Raw genomic sequence first — 15,925 nt, 5'->3', positions numbered from 1 at the left:
TCTCCATAAAGTTGTCGTAAGGAAAAGACACAATGTATAAAAGCTATTAAATTTTTTAACTGTCTTTTTTTAAAGATTTTATTTATTTATTTATGACAGACAGAGAGAGAGGCAGAGACACAGGCAGAGGGAGAAGCAGGCTCCATGCAGGGAGCCCGATGTGGGACTCGATCCTGGGTCTCCAGGATCACCCCCTGGGCCGAAGAGAGGCAGTCAACCGCTGAGCCACCCAGGCATCCCAAAGCTATTAAATTTTTAAAAACCAGTATGTTATAACAAATATGGAGATAAACATCATCCTAACAACAGCTGATGCCTGGGTGGCTCAGTGGTTGAGCGTCTGCCTTTGGCTCAGGGCGTGATCCTGGAGTCCTGGGATCGAGTCCTGCATCAGGTTCCCTGCATGGAGCCTGCTTCTCCCTCTGCCTGTCTCTCTCTGTCTCTGTGTCTCTCATGAGTAAATAAGTAAAATCTTTAAAAAAAAGAATTCTTAAAAAAAAAGAATTCTTAGAACTATGTGCAGTATTATTTTGATAGAAAAATAAAGCATAATTTAAAAATAAAAAAGACTTATTTTTAAAAGCTCTTATTTACTTATTGCATATATATGTAATGAAATATTATTCAGCCATAAAAAAAGAATGAAATCTTGCCATTTGCAACCATATGGATGCATCTAGAGTGTATTATGATAAGTGAAATAAGTCAGTCAGAGAAAGACAAATACCATATGATCTCATTCCTATGTGGAATTTAAGAAAAACACATTAACACAGGAAAAAAAAAAGAGACAAACAGAAAACCAGACTTTTAACTATAGAGAACAAACTGAAGATTACCAGAGAGGTGTGGGGGGAGGAGTGGAAATGAATGAAATAGGTGATGGGGATTAAGAGTACACTGGCCCAAGACATCTCTCCAATAACTTCCATGCCAGTCACTCTGGCCACTCCTTCAGGAAACTCCTCGGGGCCCCTGATTGGCTCGTGCAGTGAAGCATGGGACTCTTGATCTCGGTGTTGTGATTTCAAGCCCCATGTTGGGTGTAGAGATTACTTAAAAATAAAATCCTAGGGCAGCCCCGGTGGCTCAGCGGTTTAGCGCCGCCTTTGGCCCAGGGTGTGATCCTAGAGACCGAGGATCGAGTCCCGCGTCGGGCTCCTTGCATGGAGCCTGCTTCTCCCTCTGCCTGTGTCTCTGCCTCTCTCTCTCTGTGTCGCTCATGAATAAATAAATAAAATCTAAAAAGAAAAGAAAAAAGGGAACTCTAAAAGGTACTACTTTCCAAGTACTGACAGGTTTATATCTGAATAACAATAATACTCCTCACCTCATATTGTCATGTATATAACATGTATATGTATATAACATGCATATCATGTATATACACACATACATGTAGTATATAACGCCATATGTTATCAGGTAATTAACATGTATATTATCTATACATCATGTATATAATATTTAGCCTGGAGTCTAAGTGCACATTATTAGTGCTTCATAAATTTGAATGTTTGGACTTCTCCAGTGGGATCCAGGTAGATGTCACATATCCAGATGTCACATATCCAGCCCCCTCATGGATTCCGGATTAGTTGGCAACTGTAGGATCACAGGGAGCCAGCCCGTGGCTGTGATATTAAACACCAGGCTCTTTCCACCACCAGCTCTCCCTTGCCTGCCTCTCCGCCACAAGGCTCAAGTGCTCATGAACACAGAGAATAGTGCCCTCTGCTGACCTCCATGAAAAACTTCGGTACATCTGTGGAAAACCAGAGGCCGCCCACTACGGTCTCTACTACCACTGAAATTGGGGCACCAGATCGGGTTGGGTTGGGACACAGCATAATGTAATCAAAAAGCCTGACTGGGGGGCACCTGGGAGGCTCAGTGGTTGACTCCCGCATCCGGCTTCCCACCGGGAGCCTGCTTCTCCCTCTGCCTGTGTCTCTCATGAATAAATACATAAAATCCTAAAAAAAAAAAAAGCCTGACTGGAGCTCCTGACCAGAATGAAGTAACAGGGGCCAGATATACCTGATGTGGAGAACAAAGGCAAAGGAAAAAAATGAAATTTCCTTACATCACACAGCCCATTGACAAGTCTGTGAGACAGGCAGACTGACCTTCCCCTAGGAATTCAACCTCCTTGATGTAAATACCTTGCTAAAGGCAAATGGCAACCTTAGCTTAACATAGTCTGACCTCCAGGATCTTGTACGTCTCTTTTAGCATACAAAAATTCTTCTGGGGGGCAGCCCGCGTGGCTCAGCAGTTTAGAGCCGCCTTTGGCCTAGGGCGTGATCCTGGAGACCCGGATCGAGTCCCATGTCAGGCTCCCTGCATGGGGCCTGCTTCTCCCTCTGCCTGTGTCTCTGCTTCTCTCTCTCTCTCTCTCTCTCTCTCTCTTTCTCCTCTCCGTGTCTCTCATGAATAAATTTTTTAAAAATCTTTGAAAAAAAAAATTCTTCTGGGAATCCCTGGGTGGCTCAGTGGTTTGGCGCCTGCCTTCGGCCCAGGGCATAATCCTGGAGTCTGGGGATCGAGTCCCACGTCGGGCTCCCTGCATGGACCCTGCTTCTCCCTCTGCCTGTATCTCTGCCTCTCTCTCTGTGTCTTTCATGAATAAATAAATAAAATCTTTTTTAAAAAGTGGTTAGGATGATAAATTAAAAAAAAAAAATTCTTCTGGAGGGACGCCTGGGTAACTCAGTGGTTGAGCGTCGGTCTTCAGTTCAGGGTGTGATCCCAGGGTCCTGGGATCCAGTCCTGCATCAGACTCCCTGTAAGGAGCCTGCTTCTCTCCCTGCTTCTCTCCGTGTGTCTCCCATGAATGAATAAATAAAATATTAAAAAGAAATTCTTCTGGAAACTTCCTTTATCTCTAACCTCAGAGATGTATGTTAGCGATCATCCCCCAAGCACATGACCCACCGATGTACATCTGAAGGGTCTCATGACTCAGGTTTTACTAGATGGTAGTAAATGGCCTTATCCTAACAGCAGCTAACCCCTCAAGGTCCTGGAAACCTGGCTTCCAAATTCCTTAGAGATTTCCGCTCTCTCTAACCCTCTGCCAACTTGAAAGTCTATGATGGGCCACTCATGACCCCAGGGCAGCTCTTTCTGCCCATGGGTCCTGTCCCCATGCCTTAATAAAACCACCCCGTGGGATCCCTGGGTGGCGCAGTGGTTTAGCGCCTGTCTTTGGCCCAGGGCGCGATCCTGGAGATCCGGGATCGAATCCCACGTCGGGCTCCCGGTGCATGGAGCCTGCTTCTCCCTCTGCCTGTGTCTCTGCCTCTCTCTCTCTCTGTGTGACTATCATAAATTAAAAAAAAAAATTTTTTTTAAATAAAATAAAATAAAATAAAATAAAATAAAATAAAATAAAACCACCCCTTTGGGACACCTGGGTGGCTCAGTGGTTGAACATCTGCCTTTGGTTCAGGCTGGGGTCCTAGGATCCAGTCCTGCATCAGGCTCCACTTTGGGAGCCGCTTCTCCCTCTGCCTGTGTCTCTGCCTCTCTCTTGGTGTCTCTCATGAATAAATTAATAAATCTTTTAAAAAAAGCTGCACAAGATAAACAAAAGAGCCACTTCAGTGTTCTGAGATCCACCAAAGGCTAAGTACAATCTGAGAAGTATATCATCTTGAAACCTACTCAACTTTGAGTTAGAATAGTGGGAGTCAGTAGTGTTCTCACTTGGGGCTGCTCCATCTCTCCTTCCCAGCTTGAGAAGTACAGAGGTACTGCCAAGGTGGGGTGGGCCTTGAGGACTAGCAGTGTCATTGCTGAAAGGGGGTTCATTTGATTTGGGCACATGGATGATGGCCATGCCCAGGGATGTTGCCAGAGGGAGCAGCCAACTCAGTGGCAAGAGAGTGGGGAGAGCCTGTGGCTCTATTAGCCTGACGCTGTTGTGGTTGAGGTGAGATGTTCCCTGATGAGGTTGTGTGCATTTGCTGCAGAGAGAGCTCATGTTACCTGCACACTCTTGGCTAACCCAGGGGGCCGCGTGCACAGGTGAAAGGAAAGCTGGGGTCAGCTTGAAAATGGCCTGAACTTTGTACTTTCCTAACACACATAGATCTATTGGCAGAGGATAGAATTCTCACTGGCTCAAGGTGACAGTACAAACTCTTTTCAGTAATTATCTGACCATTAAGCTACACAGACACGGGCATTCCTAGGGATCCAAGCTTAAAAATAAAACAAGAATTATTTAAAATTATTGCTGAGGCAATGCCCTTCTGAATTCTCTATTAGATGCCTGTGTGTTTGGTGATCTTTGGGCAGAGACATCAGTGGCCACTTACCACAAGGGAAGCAGAGTTCACAGATTTGGCCTAGGCAAATTATCAAACAAAGAAACAAACAAAAACCAATGACAACAACAACCTGTAGAGGGCATCAGAATCCAGTCTAAACTCGGGAAAAACAAGGCTTCGGTTGAACCCGTCTCTAAATGTCCCCAGATGTTGCATTTAGCAGACAAAGACTTTGAAGCAGCTATTATAAATATGTTCAAAGAACTAAAATAAAAAGACTCAAAGGAAAGTGTGACAACAAAATACATCATCTTGATAAGGGGATAGAAAAATTGTTTTGAGGGGAGAGAATGGGGGAAGGGCAGATGAAGAGGGAGACAAGCAGACTCCCTACTGAGTGGGGAGCCCTATCTATCCTATCTATCTATCCTAGACAAGGCTCTATCTCATAACCCTAACTGAGATGATGACTTGAGCTGAAATCAAGCATCTGTCACTTAACTGACTGAGCCACCTGGGAGCTCCCCAATTTTTTTTTAAATAAAGTACTGATACGTGCTACATCATGGATGAGCCTTCAAAACACTATGCTAAGTGAAAGAAACTGGACACATAAGTTAAAATATTGGGTTTGGGGTCCTTATGGTTTTTTTTTTTAGAGAGGGAGGGGCAGTGGGAGAGAGAATATTAAGCAGGCTCCATGCCCAGCATGGAGCCCAACACAGGGCTCCATCTCCATCCTGGGATCATGACCTGAGCCAAAATCAAAAGGGGGCCACTTCACCAACTGAGCCACCTGGGTGCTCCAAAAGGAAAAAATATTGTTTGCCTCCACTTATATGAGGATTCCACTTATATAATAGGAGTCCAATGCAAATTCCACCTAGAATATGCAAATTCACCCATAGAGACAGAAAAAAAAATAGAGGTTGGGGCACCTGAGTGGCTTAGTGTTGAGTGTCTGCCTTTGGCTCAGGTCATGATCCCAGGATCCTACACTGGGTTCCCTGCAGGGAGCCTGCTTCTCCCTCTGCCTATGTCTCTGCCTCTTTCTGTGTCTCTCATGAATAAACAAATAAAATCTTAAAAAAAAACAAACAAACAGAGGTTATCAGGAGCTGGGAGAAGGGAGAAATGAGACATATGAGACATTGTTGTTTGATAGGTAGTTTTCTGTTGAGGAATGAATAGTACATGTACTTAATGGAAATAGTGCACAGACTTAATGCTGCTGAATTATACACTTAAAAATGGTTAAAATGGTGAGGCGCCTTGCTGACTCAGTTGTTGGAGCATGCAATTCCGTGGGGTTATAAGTTCAAGTCCTCTATTGGGTGTAGAAATTACTTAAACATAAAATTTTTTAAAGTTGTTAAAATGCAAATAAATAATTATATAAATTCCAGAGTTGAAAAGTACACTAAAATTTAAAATTCACTAGAGGGACACCTGACTTGCTCAGTGAGTAACACATGTGACTCTTGATCTCCGGTTTTATTATTATTTTATTTTATTTTATTTTATTTTATTTATTTTTGCTTTTTTCTTTTTCTTTATTTTGATCTCGGGGTTTTAAGTTCAAGCCTCACATTGGGTGTAGAGTTTACTTAAAATAAAATCTTTTTAAAAACTCACTAGAGATGGGGATCCCTGGGTGGCTCAGCGGTTTGGCACCTGCCTTCGGCCCAGGGCATGATCCTGGATTCCCGGGATTTTGCTCCTCTCTCTCTCTCTCTCTCTCTCTGTATCTCTCATGAATAAATAAATAAGGAAAAAAAAAAAAAAATAAGGAAAAAAATTCACTAGAGGGAGGACACCTGGTGGCTCAGGGGTTTAGCGCCTGCGCTTGGCGTAATCCTGGAGGCGTTATCCTGGAGTCCCGGGATCAAGTCCCACATCAGGCTCCCTGCATGGAGCCTGCTTCTCCCTCTGCCTCTGTCTTTGCCTCTCTCTGTGTGTGTCTCTCATGAATAAATAAAATCTTTTTAAAAAATTTTTTAAATTATTTATTTACGATAGTCACAGAGAGAGAGAGAGAGAGAGAGAGAGAGGCAGAGACACAGGCAGAGGGAGAAGCAGGCTCCATGCACCGGGAGCCCGACGTGGGATTCGATCCCAGGTCTCCTGGGATCGCGCCCAAGGCGCCAAACCGCTGCGCCACCCAGGGATCCCAATAAATAAAATCTTAAAAAAAAAATTCACTAGAGGGGCTCAATGACAGATTTGAGATGACAGATGATGGAATCAATGAACATGAAGATGGGTCAATAGAAACTATCCAACCTGAAGAACACAGAGGGTAGGAAGCAAAAAAAAAAATTTGAGTCTTTACTCAGAGATCTGTAGAAATCAGATGTACCAACATAAACATAATAGGAGTCCAAGTAGGAAAGGAAAAGAGAGAAAAGAGCAGAAAAAAAAAATAATTGAGGAAACAATTGCAGAGCTTTCAAGCTGAATTCCACAGAGTTCCACATACTCCATGGTAGCACACCCCATTTTTATGAAAACAGAAGTTCCTGAGCTTGGGACCCTTCCAGACCGCCTATGTACTTCTTCATCTGGCTGCTCATCTGGTTATCTGTATTCTTTATAATATCCTTTATAATAAAGTGGTCAACATAAATGAAGACTCAAAGCAACAAAGTGACTTGGAATTCAAACCCGGAACTCTGTGTCTGAGAAACCAAAATCTTTTTTTTTTTTTTAAGATTTTATTGATTTATTTATGAGAGACACAGAGAGAGACAGAGAGACATAGGCAGAGGGAGAAGCAGGCTCTCTGCAAGGAGCCTGATGTGGGACTCAATTCTGGGACTCCGGGATCACAACCTGAGCCAAAGGCAGATGCTCAACCACTGAGCCACCCAGGCACCCTGAGAAACCAAAATCCTAACCATTATGTCAGAGAATATGTCACAACAGGAATTCATAAAGTACTTTGTCACAGGAAAGGAAAAAAGGAGAAATAATGGCCAAAAACTTCCCAAATTTGATGAAAAAATAATCTCCACATCCAAGCAGCTCAATGAATGCCACATAGGATCAATATAAAGAGATTCACAGTCAGACACATCATAGTCAAACCATTGAAAAAGAAAATAATAAAAGCAGTGATGAAAAAGACTCATCGTGTGCAAAGAAGTATTGACACCAATCTACATAAACTTCTCATCTGAAACAATGGAGGCCAGAAGTCAGTAGAATGACATATTCAAAGTGCAACAAACCAAGAATGAAATTAAGAGAGCAACTCCATGAACAACTTTGCATGAGTAAAATTCAATCACATAGATGAAATGGACAAATTCCTTAAAAATAACAAACTACAAAAAAAAAAAAAAAAAAAAAAACTACCAAAGCTCACTCAAGAAGAAATAGAAAACTTAAATAGCCTCACATATAATTAATGAAACTGAATTCAGAGTTAAATCTTCCCATAAAATTAATTGGAGTTCCATGCCTAAAATAAAAGTGTTATCTTTGGAACCAGCACAGATCTCTAGGCACTGAGAGGCAAGATTTTTTTTTCATTCCCAGAAATACTTTCATCATACAATGTTTTTTGTAGATGTTGTTTTACACAAGCCAACTTTCAAAATATTTGGATGCAGAAAGAATTCACTCTCAAGTTTCTCATTGTTGCTTTGCTGGTGAACTTAATAAAATTAATTGGATTCTTTCACATTTCCTATATGCTGGAGATAATAAACAGATATATTCAGGGAGAAAATCTCCTACAAAGAAAATTCCAGGTACAGATGGCTCCATTGGTAAAGTCCACCAAACATTTAAGAAGAAATAATACCAACTCTACATAGATTTAACATTATTCCCATCAAACCCCAACAAGGTTTTTAGAGAAATTGGCAAGCTGATTCTAAAATTTGCATAGAAATGCCAAGGAGGGCAACCCTGGTGGTGCAGCGGTTTAGCGCTCCACCTAGCAGCCCAGGATTGAGTCCCGCGTCGGGCTCCCTGCATGGAGACTGTTTCTCCCTCTGCCTGTGTCTCTGCCTCTCTCTCTCTCTCTCTCTCTCTCTCTCTCTGTGTGTCTCATGAATAAATAAATAAAATCTTAAAAAAATAAAGAAATGCCAAGGACTTAGAGTAGCCAAAACAATTTTTAAAAAGAAAAAAGTTAGAGGATGTTCACTACTTGATGGGGCTCACTATAAGGCTACAGTTATCAAGACAGTATGGTACTGGAGTACACATGGCTGGCTCAGTCAGTAGAACATGCAACTCTTGATCTCAGGGTCATGAATTTGAACCCCACATTGGGCTTAGAGATTATTTATTAAAAATAAAGGAAAAAAAGGGCACCTGGGTGGCTCAGTGGTTGAGCATCTGCCTTTGGTTTGGGTTGTGATCCTGGGGTCCTGGAATCAAGTCTTGCACTGGGCTCCCTGCAGGGAGCCTGCATTTTCCTCTGCTTGTGTCTCTCCTTGTGTCTCTGACTCTCTCTCTGTGTCTTTCATGAATAAATAAAATGTTTTTAAAAATAAATAATAAAATAGACAGTATGGTATTGGTATAGAGATAAACATATAAATCAATGGAATAAGGGTGCCTGGGTGGCTCAGTCAGTTGAGTGTCTGACTCTTGATCTCAGGGTCATGAGTTCAAGCCCAGTGTATGGAGTCTACTTAGAAAAGGGAGGGGGGTGCCTAGTGGCTCAGTCGGTTAAGTGTCTTCCTTCAGCTCAGGTCATTATGATGCTGGGGTCCTGAGATGGAGTCCCACATCGGGCTCCCTGCTCAGCAGGGTGTCTGCTTCTCCTCTCTCTCTTCCCATCCCCTCTGCTTGTGTTTTCTCTCTCTCAAATAAATAAATTAAATCTTTGGGAAAAAAAGATTCCAATTAATGGAATAAAATATGTAATTCAGAAACAGATGAACGTATATGTGGTCATTTGATGTTTTGCAAAGGTGGTAAGGCAATTTTTCAACAGGAGAAAGGATGATCTTCAACAAATGGTGCTGACACAATTAGCTAGCCATATGCCAAAAAAGTGAACTGTATACAAAAATTAACACAAATGGATCATAGACCTAAATGTTAAAGTTGAAACTATAAGACTTAGAGGAGAAACAGAAAATTTTGGGGACCCTGATTTTGATGATTTTTTTTAAGGTTTTATTTATTTATTCATGAGAGACACAGAGAGAGGCAGAGACCCAGGCAGAGGGAGAAGCAGGCTCCATGCAGGGAGTCCGATGCAGGACTCGATCCTGGTACTCGATCCCGGGACTCCAGGATCACACCCTGGGCCAAAGAGAAGCACTCAACCACTGAGCCACCCAGGCGTCCCATAATGAAGATTTCTTATATAGGACACAAAAAGACAAACTATAAAAAAAAAAAATCAAAAATTGAACTTCATCAAGATTTTAAACTTTCGGGATCCCTGGGTGGCGCAGCGGTTTGGCGCCTGCCTTTGGCCCAGGGCGCGATCCTGGAGACCCAGGATCGAATCCCACATCAGGCTCCCGGTGCATGGAGCCTGCTTCTCCCTCTGCCTGTGTCTCTGCCTCTCTCTCTCTCTCTGTGACTATCATAAATAAATAAAAATTTAAAAAAAAATTAAAAAAAAAAAGATTTTAAACTTTCACCCTTCTAACAATACTGATTAAAAAGAAGTTAAGACAAGTCACAGACCAAGGGAAATATTTTGCAAAATATATATCTGACAAAGGACTTGAATCTGAAGTAACTATCTGTTACAAACTCAATAATAATAAGATAAACAATCTAATTTTTAATAGACAAAAAATAGGAATAGGGGCATCTGGCTGACCCATAGCAGGTGGAGCATACAACTCTCAATCTCAGGGTTGTGACTTTGAGCCCCACATTGGGTGTAGAGATGACTTAAAAATAAAATCCTTTGGGATGCCTGGGTGGCTCAGCGGTTGAGCATCTGCTTCTCTGTGTGTCTCTTATGAGTAAATTAAAAATTAAATTAAATTTTAAAAATAAAATATTTCCTTTTTAAAAAAAAAAAAGATTTTATTTATTTACTCATGAAAGGCACAGAAAGAGAGGCAGAAACATAGGCAAAAGGAGAAGTAGGCCCCCTGTGAGAGACCGATGTCGGACTCGATCCCAGGACCCTGGAATCACACCCTGAGCCAAAGGCCGGTGCTCAACCACTGAGCCACCCAGGTGTCCCGCTTAAAAATAAAATCCTTAAAAAAAAATTGGAACATACATTTCACCAAATATTCTGGCTGGACTTTAGGATCACAGACCTGGGTTCAAATGGTGGCTTTACCACTTTCAGGCTGTGTGACATTAAATAGGTCACTTCACCTCTGTGGGCTTCATTTTTCTCATCAGCAAAATGGAGAAACTAATAACTAAATAGTAGGCAGTCAAGAAAGATGCCTGCTTGGCTCAGCAGTTGAGTGTGTGCCTTTGGCTCAGGCCGTGATCCCGGGGTTTTGGGATTGAACCTCACATCAGGCTCCCTACATGGAGCCTGCTTCTCCCTCTGTCTGTGTCTCTGCGTGTCTCTCATGAATAAATAAATAAAATCTTTTTTTAGGGCAGCCCAGGTGGCTCAGCAGTTTAGCGCTGCCTTCAGCTCAGGGCCTGATCCTGGAGACCTGGGATCAAGTCCCATGTCGGGCTCCCTGCATGGAGCTTCCTTCTCCCTCTGCCTGTGTCTCTCCCTCTCTCTCTCCCTGTGTCTCTCATGAATAAATAAAATCTTTAAAAAAAAATATATATATATATATATATATTTTTTAAAGTAGGCGGTCATGAAGATTAACCATACTATTCCTAACTTATTTAGATACTTAAGAAATGCCAGATGTCTTTTTCTTCCCTTTCAAATCCAGATAGGTTTAGTTACTGTATTTTAAGCCTGGGGAAAAGTCATCATTGTGTTTAAGCAAGCTAAAGAGGTTGAGACAGAGAAATCTGTCCAAAATAGGGCATTGGAGCTGCTGCTGGAGCTGCAGGGCAGAGACATGCAGAGGTAGTCGTGGGGACCGACCGGAAACTGAGAGCAAGAATAATAGTATCAGGGCAGGAAAACCAGAGGCTGCCCAAGCAGATCTGAGGCAGGATGAGTATCTGTGGTGGGGTTGCATGGGCTTGTCACATGTTGTGTTTACTTAGGTAGGTGGGGTCTTACCTACAAGGCAGGCTGGGCCAGACTAGGCCAGAGGGAGATGTGCACTGGGCTGGCCCCTTGGAGGGAGTTAAAGCAGTCTGGGGGCCGCTGAACCGATCACAGAAAGCATACCCTTGAACCGGGATGATAGCCAAAAAGGACCAAGGGCAAGCCTGGCTTCCACGTGCAGTTCAGAAGTGGCTACTGATCTGAAGAAACATCATCTACCCTTGGGCCTCGTTTGCTTCCAAACCCACTCTTGAAAGACATTCCTCTGGGGTGTGAGTGTCAGGAAGGGATGGGCATTTCCAGGGCTTCAGCTTGGTTCTGGCTGGGAGCAGATGGAAGGCAAGCTGCTCAGTCCCGGGCCTCCCCACTGCCTGGGAGGCCAGCATTTGGTGACCCTGCCTGCAAAGGAGGCATCAAAACAGCCAGGTGGGTCTGGAAGGGGTGACAGACATATCAAAGACATTAAAGGCCCACCTAAACTCCATGGGCTTAGTGAAGCCTGGCTTTTGACTTATTTTAACTTCTTTTTGCCATCCTCTATGGTCTCTGTCTCCCCCAAGACCTGACAGACACTCAGGGCAGAGTGTGACACCCTAAGCCCAGATTCACCTTATCCCACTCCTGCTAGTCTTCTGGAAAATGGCCTACCAAAGGCAAAGGCTGCATTTCAGAGGTTCTCGTGTCCTGGATACAGTGATGACATCTGCAGCTTTGAACTTGAGCCCCCCCGTAAATTTGCCCAGGGACCCAGGGACACCCCAGTAAGAACGACCCTACTGACCCCTCAGCCCCACTCCCTGAGAGACTCTTGGATCTAGACACCTGTACACTGTCAGGTGATACCTCACCCCTTTAAGGGCAACAAACAGCACCACCAGCCCCTAATTTCTGGTCTTGCTCGAGAGGGGACTGTCCCACACAGGACCAGGAAAGACTTGGCTCATTCCCTATTCATTCATCAGCACTGATTCCCAGTCTCACCCTAATTGGTGGAGACGGGATCCTTGGGTGGCTCAGCAGTTTAGTGCCTGCCTTCGCCCAAGGGTGTGATCCTGGAGTCTCGAGATCGAGTCCCACATCGGGTTCCCTGCATGGAGCCTGGTTCTCCCTCTGCCTATGTCTCTGCCTCCCTCTCTCTGTGTCTCTTATGAATAAATAAATAAAATCTAAAAAAAAAATTGGTGGAGACAGACAGGCAGGGAAAAACTGCCCTGGGTGTGACATCAGACCTCTTTGCTGCTGGGCACAGTGGAAAAAAAGCTGACCAACCTGGGGCATGGGGAGTGGGTTAGGAAGCTTTGTAGGGAAAGGAGACTTTGGATCTAGTACAACACATATATATTAACTGGTCTTTCCCATATAGAGGAGAGAGAAATGCATCACTGGGCCAGGCCTGGTGAAATGAAATTGCCCTCTCCTGGGAGAAGGTTGTGGGAGAAGGAAGTAGGGAAGCAAAGGCAGTTGCGGAGCTGGAGGGGCTGGCTCGAGTCAGGACATGGAAGATCCTCTCAGTCAGCTTCAAGCTGTTGAAATTTATCTTGAGGGAAATGGAGCCATTAAGAGTTTTCATTTTCTGTAAAAGGGAAGGCACTTCACCTCCATGGTCTTCCTCCCCAAAACCCACAGCCCAAATCTAAGCATGAGAAAAATACCAGACAGAAAAAACCCAAATTAGAGGAATATTTTATAAAATACCTAACCAGTACGCCTCAAAACTGTCAAAGTCAGCAAAAACAAGTCTGAGAAACCGTCAGACCAGAGGTTAAGGAAACATGACAATTGTATGCAAACGGGTATCCCAGAAGAGGTTCTGGAACAGATTAGGAACATTAGGGAAAAATGAGTAAAAGCCAAAGAAAGTGCAAGGTTTAGTTAATGGTAATAGAGCATACATCCATATGGTAGAATATTGTTCAACCATAAAAATGCATAACAAAAAATTTAAAAAGCATAATGTACTGTGTTACGCATTACATGGATGGATTTCGAAAACTGGCTAAATAGAAATAGACACAGGAGACACAAAGACCACATCTTTATGAGTCCATTTGTATCAAATCGCCAGGATAGGCTACTCTACAGAGAGAGAGGAAGATTACTGGTTGCCAGGTGCTGGAGGATGAGGAGGGTGGGAAGGAAAGGGGAGGGACTGCTGATGGGTGTGTGTGTGTGTATACACACACACACACGGATACACACTTTTAAGAAGAGCCAGGGAGTTAAGTGCTGATAGGAGCTTGTAATAGGGAAAGGCCACAGGGAGAAAACTTAGGGATGTTTGTGGGAGGGAAGAGGCAATCACTCAGATGGGGTATGTTAGTTTCCTGCTAGGGCTGCAACAAATAACCACAAGCTTAGTGGCTTAAGACACAACTTTATTAGGTAGGATCCTAGAAGTCAGAAGTCCACAATGGTTTTCACTGGGTTCAAATCCCCAGTAGGGCTGCCCTTTGTAGTGGCTCTTGCCTTTCCAGCTTCCACAGACCACTGCATTCCTTGGGATATGGCCCTGTCTTCCATCTTCAAAGCCAGCAGCCATGTTTAACACCTTCACCTCCTTTGACCCTCCTGACTTAACCCTTTGACATTGCAGGTCACTTTTGATGACACTGGGCCCACATACCTCAATAATCCAGAACAACCCTCCCCCCAATTCAGTCACTGATTTAATCACTTCTTTAAAATCTCTTTTGCTTCTTAAGGTCCCATCTTCACCGATTCTGTTAAGGACATGCCATATTTGGGGGGGGGGGGTCATTATTCTGCCTACAGTGTGTCATCAAAGAGATTGGGACACCTGTGTGGCTCAATGAGTTCCGTGTCCAACTCTTCATTTCAGCTCAGGCCATGAGCTCAGGGTAGCGAGACCAAGCCCCACATCAGGCTCTGTATCAGGCTCTCCCTCTGGGCACCTGACTGGCTCAGTGGTTGAGTCCGCCTTCAGCTCAGGTTGTGATCCTGGGGTGCTGGGATCCAATCCTGTCAGGCTCTCTGCAGGGAGCCTGCTTCTCCCTCTGCCTATGTCTCTCATGAATATTTTTTCTTAAAGGTTTTATTTATTCATGAGCGACACAGAGAGAGGTAGAGACAGGCAGAGGGAGAAGCAGGCTTCCTGTGGTGAGCCCAATGTGGAATTCAATCCCAGGATTCCTGGGTCATGACTTGAGCTGAAGGCAGACAAGCCACCCTGGGGTCCCAATAAAGAAAATCTTAAAAAAAAAAAAAAAATTCTCTCTCCTCCCTCTGCTCCTTCCCACCTCTCAATCTCTCAAAATAAAAAAAGGCGGCAGGGATCCCTGGGTGGCACAGCGGTTTAGCGCCTGCCTTTGGCCCAGGGCGCGATCCTGGAGACCCGGGATCGAATCCCACGTCGGGCTCCCGGTGCATGGAGCCTGCTTCTCCCTCTGCCTGTGTCTCTGCCTCTCTCTCTCTCTCTCTCTGTGACTATCATAAATAAATAAAAATTAAAAAAAAAAAAAGTTAAAAAAAAGGCAGGGGGGTGGATCCCTGGGTGGCTCAGCGATTTAGCACCTGCCTTCGGCCCGGGGCATGATCCCAGAGTCCCGGGATCGAGTCCCACATCGGGCTCCCTGTGTGGAGCCTGCTTCTCCCTCTGCCTTATCTCTGCCTCTTTCTGTGTGTCTCTCATGAATAAATTCTTTAAAAGAAAAAGGGTGAACCCAGGAGGACGCTGTGAGGGGAAGATGGGAGTCCGTTCTGGCCAGGTGGAGGCCCCAGGTGCTGGTGGCAGTCTCAAGGGAACTGCTACCTATTCACCAAACACTAAGCCCCTCCCACAAGCCAGTCATTGGGGTTATAAAGGTGGCAGCTGTACTGCTTTTCCTTTCTTGTTTCTGAAATCAGGATGCACCTTTTAATCATTGACATCTCGTAAATGTAATTGGCAGGGTTTTCTTCCTCAATGACACATAAAGAGTTCTTACAACTGAAGGGATCTTGGAGTCGGTGAAACCCAAGTCTGGACTGGCACTAGCACAGACCTAATTATCACAGAAGTTGGAGACCTTGCTGGAGTACCAAGTATCCCCACCCTGTCCTTGTCTTTCCTACTTCCCAGTCTGGCTCCTTCCACCTGGGGCTCTGGTGCTCCACAGTCCTGTAACAGACTCCAGCGGAGCCCTGGCCACACCTGTTCACCTCTGCCACCACCGCAGGATTTGGGAAGAGGCCCCTCGCTTGAGGTGGAACCCAATCACAGGAGTCCCACCCGATGGTTTTCCACTCATCCACACATTGGAATCACCTGGAAGCTTTTCAAAGTCCCAACCACCAAGCCACTACCTAGATCAATTCATTCAGAACATGAGGAGTAATTTTACAGCCCTGCTGAGACACCAATGGACAGTCGAGGTAGAAATGTGGAGGACTCCCCCTAACCTGGTGCATGAGAGAAGAGGCATAAGGCAAAACTGGTTAGAGGTGGGAGGTCCAGGTTCAATGATACCTGTCTCCTTCCCGACCCCACTCTTCAGAATCTGAATTCCTGGAAGTG

This window comes from Canis lupus, chromosome 6, assembly GCF_011100685.1.
Source record: "Canis lupus familiaris isolate Mischka breed German Shepherd chromosome 6, alternate assembly UU_Cfam_GSD_1.0, whole genome shotgun sequence".
Classification (NCBI taxonomy): Eukaryota; Metazoa; Chordata; class Mammalia; order Carnivora; family Canidae; genus Canis; species Canis lupus.
The sequence above is the reverse complement of the archived record's forward strand: the minus strand, read 5'-3'. Positions refer to the sequence as shown.